The sequence below is a fragment of the Sphaeramia orbicularis genome, chromosome 4 (genome assembly GCF_902148855.1).
Source record: "Sphaeramia orbicularis chromosome 4, fSphaOr1.1, whole genome shotgun sequence".
Classification (NCBI taxonomy): domain Eukaryota; kingdom Metazoa; phylum Chordata; class Actinopteri; order Kurtiformes; family Apogonidae; genus Sphaeramia; species Sphaeramia orbicularis.
In genome coordinates this window covers 59,499,988-59,506,594 of record NC_043960.1, presented here as the reverse complement: position 1 = coordinate 59,506,594, position 6,607 = coordinate 59,499,988, and the positions used below count along the sequence as shown (strand labels likewise).

The following is a 6,607-nucleotide window of genomic DNA, read 5'->3' as shown; positions in this document are numbered from 1 at the left end:
CTGCTGTTTCTGTTTCTGCTGTTTCTGTTTCTACTGTTTCTGTTTCTGCTGTTTCTACTGTTTCTACAGTTTCTGTTTCTACTGTTTCTACTGTTTCTGTTGTTTCTGTTTTCTACTGTTTCTGTTTCTACTGTTTCTACTGTTTCTGTTTCTACTGTTTCTGTTTCTACTGTTTCTACTGTTTCTGTTTCTGCTGTTTCTGTTTCTACTGTTTCTACTGTTTCTGTTTCTACTGTTTCTGTTTCTACTGTTTCTACTGTTTCTGTTTCTGCTGTTTCTGTTTCTACTGTTTCTACTGTTTCTGTTTCTACTGTTTCTACTGTTTCTGTTTCTACTGTTTCTGTTTCTGCTGTTTCTGTTTCTGCTGTTTCTGTTTCTACTGTTTCTACTGTTTCTGTTTCTGCTGTTTCTACTGTTTCTGTTTCTGCTGTTTCTGCTGTTTCTGTTTCTGCTGTTTCTGTTTCTGCTGTTTCTGTTTCTACTGTTTCTGTTTCTGCTGTTTCTGTTTCTACTGTTTCTGTTTCTGCTGTTTCTGCTGTTTCTGTTTCTACTGTTTCTGTTTCTGCTGTTTCTGTTTCTACTGTTTCTGCTGTTTCTACTGTTTCTGCTGTTTCTACTGTTTTGGCTGTTTCTGATTCTACTGTTTCTGCTGTTTCTACTTTTTCTACTGATTCTGCTGTTTATACTGTTTCTGCTGTTTCTGATTCTACTGTTTCTACTTTTTCTGCTGTTTCTACTTTTTCTGCTGTTTCTACTGTTTTGGCTTTTTCTGATTCTACTGTTTCTACTTTTTCTGCTGTTTCTACTGTTTCTGTTTCTGCTGTGTCTGTTTCTACTGTTTCTGCTGTTTTTACTGTTTCGGCTGTTTCTACTGTTTCTACTTTTTCTGCTGTTTCTACTTTTTCTACTGTTTCTGCTGTGTCTGTTTCTACTGTTTCTGCTGTTTCTACTGTTTCTGCTGTTTCTACTTTTTCTGCTGTTTCTACTTTTTCTACTGTTTCTGCTTTTTCTACTGTTTCAGCTGTTTCTGTTTCTGCTGTTTCTACTGATTCTGCTGTTTCTACTGTTTCTGCTGTGTCTGTTTCTACTGTTTCTGCTGTTTCTACTGTTTCTACTGTTTCTGCTGTGTCTGTTTCTACTTTGTCTGTTTCTACTGTTTCTGCTGTTTCTACTGTTTCTGCTGTGTCTGTTTCTACTGTTTCTGCTGTTTCTACTGTTTCTGCTGTTTCTACTATTTCTACTGTGTCTGCTGTGTCTGTTTCTACTTTGTCTGTTTCTACTGTTTCTGCTGTTTCTACTGTTTCTACTTTTTCTTCTGTTTCTACTGTTTCTTTTTCTATTGTTTCTGCTGTTTCTATTGTTTCTACTGTTTCTGCTGTTTCTGCTGTTTCTACTGTTTCTACTATTTCTGCTGTTTCTACTGTTTCTACTGTTTCTGCTGTTTCTGTTTCTACTGTTTCTAATAATAATAATAATAATAAATTTTATTTGTATAGCACCTTTCATACAGAAATTGTAGCCCAAAGTGCTTCACATTGATTGAAAAAAATACAATATTAAAATACATTTAGATTTGATTAGAAATACAATAAAATAAAAATAAATATAAAAACAGCGCACATTAAAATATTTGATTATGCATAGAATTTTTGAAGTGTAAGAAATAAGATGAAATTTGAAATACAGTAAAATAAAAAAATAAAAACAGAAATACAATAAAATAAAAATGAAAAACCGCACATTCCTGGTTCCTGAATTGTGACCCCATTTTTATCTCCTTTCAAAGGCTAATGAGAATAAAAATGTTTTTAATTTGGTTTTAAATATATTCAGTGAACTGGCTTCTCTAATGTCTTTTGGAATTGTATTCCATAACTTTGGTGCATAGTTAGTAAAGGCTGCGTCCCCCATTTTCTTTGTAATATTTCTGGGAGTCGCTAGTAACCCTGCGTTTGATGACCTCAGTGTTCTAGTTTGTACATAATTGATCAGTGAGTTTGCAATGTAACTTGGTCCGGTTCCATTTAGAGCTTTATATGTGAGGAGTAGTATCTTAAAATCAATTCTGTAGGTTACCGGTAGCCAGTGCAGGGAAACCAACACTGGAGTAATGTGCTCTCTCTTCTTGGTTTTGGTTCATAACCTAGCTGCAGAGTTGTGAATCAGCTGAAGTCTGTCTGTGCTGCTTTTTGGGAGACCTGTAAGGAGTGCATTACAGTAGTCCAGTCTGCTGGAGATAAAAGCATGGACCAGTTTTTCAGCATCCTTTCCATTTATAACCAACATTACTTTGGCTATGTTTCTGAGGTGGAAGAATGACGTTTTACTGACTTTCTTTATGTGGGACTTAAAGTTTAAGTCTGAGTCTATAATGACTCCCAGACTTGTCACTTCTGGTTTGATCCAGGAAGTGAGTTTGCCCATCCTACTCATCAGCATTTCCCTTTTTGCTTTTGGGCCAACAAGCAGGATTTCAGTTTTTTCTTCATTCAGTTTCAGAAAGTTCCTGCACATCCACTGATTCATTGCTGTGAGGCAGTTTGTAATGGAATGGATGGCTGTCACGTCATTGGGTTCTGCGGAGATGTATATTTGTGTGTCGTCCGCGTAGCTATGGAAGCTAACATTATGTTTTCTGATGATATCTCCAAGTGGTAGCATATATAAGGAGAATAGTAGTGGACCCAGGCAGCTCCCTTGTGGAACCCCATAGCATGTATCATGTGTGTTTGACACGTGATCTCCAAGCCTGACGTAGTCCTGTCTTCCCTTAATATACGTTTTGAACCACTGTAGTACACTGTCACAGAGACCTACGAGCTTTTCTAGCCGATTAATCAGGATGTCATGATCAGTTGTATCAAATGCAGCACTTAGGTCAAGGAGGACCAGGACTGAGACCTTGTTGGCATCAGAGTTGAGCCTGAGGTCACTGATTATTTTGGTGAGGGCGGTCTCAGTGCTATGACCAGCCCTGAAGCCTGATTGGAATTCCTCTAAGATGTTATTCTCTTTGAGATAGTGGTTTATTTGAGCAGAGACTATCTTTTCCAGTACTTTGCCTATGAACGGGAGATTAGATATAGGACGAAAACTGGTCATAGCGTTACTGTCAAGGTTAGGTTTCTTTAGTAAGGGTTTGATAACAGCTGTTTTGAAGGCATCTGGAAAGATACCAGTATGAAGAGATTTGTTTATGATTTGGAGTAAATGATCTGAGACGCTGTCAAATATTCTCGTAAAGAATGCAGTGGGAATTGGATCGACACGAGGTTGAGGAGTTACATTCCCTGACAGTTCGGTCGAGTTCTGCTGATGTTATGCAGGTGAATTTTCCCATGGTCACAGTACAGGGACTGCAGACAGCATCTGTTAATGTGGTGGAATTAATGCTGGGTCTGATTGAACTTATTTTACTGTTTATTCTACTGTTTCTACTATTTCTGCTGTTTCTACTGTTTCTACTGTTTCTGCTGTTTCTGTTTCTACTTTGTCTGTTTCTACTGTTTCTACTATTTCTGCTGTTTCTACTGTTTCTGTTTCTACTATTTCTGCTGTTTCTACTGTTTCTGTTTCTACTATTTCTGCTGTTTCTACTGTTTCTACTGTTTCTGCTATTTCTACTGTTTCTGTTTCTACTATTTCTGCTGTTTCTACTGTTTCTACTGTTTCTGCTATTTCTGTTTCTACTGTTTCTACTATTTCTGCTGTTTCTACTGTTTCTGCTGTTTCTACTATTTCTACTGTTTCTGCTGTTTCTACTGTTTCTGCTGTTTCTGTTTCTACTTTGTCTGTTTCTACTGTTTCTGCTGTTTCTACTGTTTCTACTGTTCCTGCTGTTTCTGTTTCTACTGTTTCTGCTGTTTCTGTTTCTACTGTTTCTACTGTTTCTACTATTTCTGCTGTTTCTACTGTTTCTACTGTTTCTGCTGTTTCTGTTTCTACTGTTTCTACTATTTCTGCTGTTTCTACTGTTTCTACTGTTTCTGCTGTTTCTGTTTCTACTTTGTCTGTTTCTGCTGTTTCTACTGTTTCTGCTGTTTCTACTGTTTCTACTGTTTCTGCTGTTTCTGCTGTTTCTACTGTTTCTACTATTTCTGCTGTTTCTGCTGTTTCTGCTGTTTCTACTGTTTCTGCTGTTTCTGTTTCTACTGTTTCTGCTGTTTCTGTTTCTACTATTTCTGCTGTTTCTACTGTTTCTACTTTTTCTACTTTTTCTGCTGTTTCTGTTTCTACTGTTTCTGCTGTTTCTGTTTCTACTGTTTCTACTGTTTCTACAGTTTCTGCTGTTTCTACTGTTTCTACTGTTTCTGCTGTTTCTGTTTCTACTGTTTCTGCTGTTTCTACTGTTTCTACTGTTTCTGCTGTTTCTGTTTCTACTGTTCAGGCTGTTTCTACTGTTTCTACTGTTCAGGCTGTTTCTACTGTTTCTACTGTTTCTACTGTTCAGACTGTTTCTACTGTTCTACTGTTTCTGCGTTTCTTACTGTTTCTACTGTTTCTGCTGTTCTGTTTCTCACTGTTTCTATCTTCTGCTGCTTTATGTTTCTACTGTTTAACTATTTCTACTGTTTCTACTTTTTCTACTTTTTCTGCTGTTTCTGTTTCTACTGTTTCTGCTGTTTCTGTTTCTACTGTTTCTACTGTTTCTGCTGTTTCTGTTTCTACTGTTTCTACTATTTCTACTGTTTTTACTTTTTCTACTTTTTCTGCTGTTTCTGTTTCTACTGTTTCTGCTGTTTCTGTTTCTACTGTTTCTGCTGTTTCTGCTGTTTCTACTTTTTCTACTTTTTCTGCTGTTTCTGTTTCTACTGTTTCTACTGTTTCTGCTGTTTCTGTTTCTACTGTTTCTACTTTCTACTGTTTTTACTTTTTCTACTTTTTCTGCTGTTTCTGTTTCTACTGTTTCTGCTGTTTCTGTTTCTACTGTTTCTGCTGTTTCTACTGTTTCTACTGTTTCTGCTGTTTCTGTTTCTACTGTTTCTGCTGTTTCTGTTTCTACTGTTTCTGCTGTTTCTACTGTTTCTACTGTTTCTGCTGTTTCTGCTGTTTCTACTGTTTCTACTATTTCTGCTGTTTCTGCTGTTTCTACTGTTTCTGCTGTTTCTACTGTTTCTACTGTTTCTGCTGTTTCTGTTTCTACTGTTTCTGCTGTTTCTGTTTCTACTGTTTCTACTATTTCTACTGTTTCTACTTTTCTACTTTTTCTGCTGTTTCTGTTTCTACTGTTTCTGCTGTTTCTGTTTCTACTGTTTCTACTGTTTCTGCTGTTTCTGTTTCTACTGTTTCTACTATTTCTACTGTTTTTACTTTTTCTACTTTTTCTGCTGTTTCTGTTTCTACTGTTTCTGTTTCTGCTGTTTCTGTTTCTACTGTTTCTGCTGTTTCTGTTTCTACTGTTTCTACTGTTTCTACTGTTTCTACTGTTTCTGCTGTTTCTACTGTTTCTGCTGTTTCTGTTTCTACTGTTTCTACTGTTTCTACTGTTTCTGCTGTTTCTACTGTTTCTACTGTTTCTGCTGTTTCTACTGTTTCTACTGTTTCTGCTGTTTCTGTTTCTACTGTTTCTACTGTTTCTACTGTTTCTGCTGTTTCTGCTGTTTCTACTGTTTCTACTGTTTCTGCTGTTTCTGTTTCTACTGTTTCTACTGTTTCTGCTGTTTCTGCTGTTTCTACTGTTTCTACTGTTTCTGCTGTTTCTGTTTCTACTGTTTCTGCTGTTTCTACTGTTTCTACTGGGTTTGAATGTCTTTGCTGTTACAGTTACAGCAGGATTTAGATCAGATGTTTTAGAGCAGTGGTTCCCATCCTTTTTTTTGCCCCCCCCCCCCTTCTCTCCACCTTCACCCACTGCCTCACCCACATACAAACCAGGATGACCAAAGACTTTCTCAAACTCAAAAACAGTAAAACTGAAATCATCCTTTTTGGACTCAAATGTCTTCCCCCTCATCTCAGAACTTCTCACTCTCCATCGATGGTCAGTCAGTCCACCCCACCCCCCACCCCCCGACCATAAAAATCGGCGTCATCACGGACCCCACCCTCTCCTTCAAATCCCACATCAATCATGTCACCTTCACATCCTTCTGTCATCTTCTCAACATTGCACCCCCCCCCCCCCCCCCCCGCTGTCCAAACACTCGTCTACGCCTTCCTCACTTCCACACTCGATCATTGTATCAGTGTTCTTTCTGCCCTTCCTTCCACTGCCCTCCAAAACTTACAGTATGTTCAGAAGCCCCCCACCCCCGCTTCACAGATCACATCACACCTGTCCTCCGTCAGCTTCACCGCCTCCCCGTTCAACAGCGCATGAACTTCCAGATCCTCCTCATCACCTCCCCTCCCCTTCTTAACCCCACCCCCTACTACCTGACTGATCTCCTGCACCCCCCCCCCCACCACCACCACCACCTCCGCTCTGCAGATGCTTCCCTTCTCACCTCCGTCACCCAGACTCAGTTCTGTACTTGGGGTGACAGGGCTTTACCATCGCTGCCCCCACCCTCTGGAACCCCCACACACTCAGCTCATTCTAAATCCGACTCAAATCCCACCTGTTCAGATCATCGTTCATAAACTGACGGCCTGTTCCACCTCCTCC

The 6,607-nt window shown here is 38.9% G+C and overlaps 1 pseudogene; it reads right to left on the bottom strand.

The window, feature by feature from the left end:
- Window positions 1–2,664, bottom strand: part of LOC115417642 (uncharacterized) — a 4,652-nt pseudogene extending 1,988 nt beyond the window's left edge.
- Window positions 2,665–6,607: the final 3,943 nt, after the last annotated feature.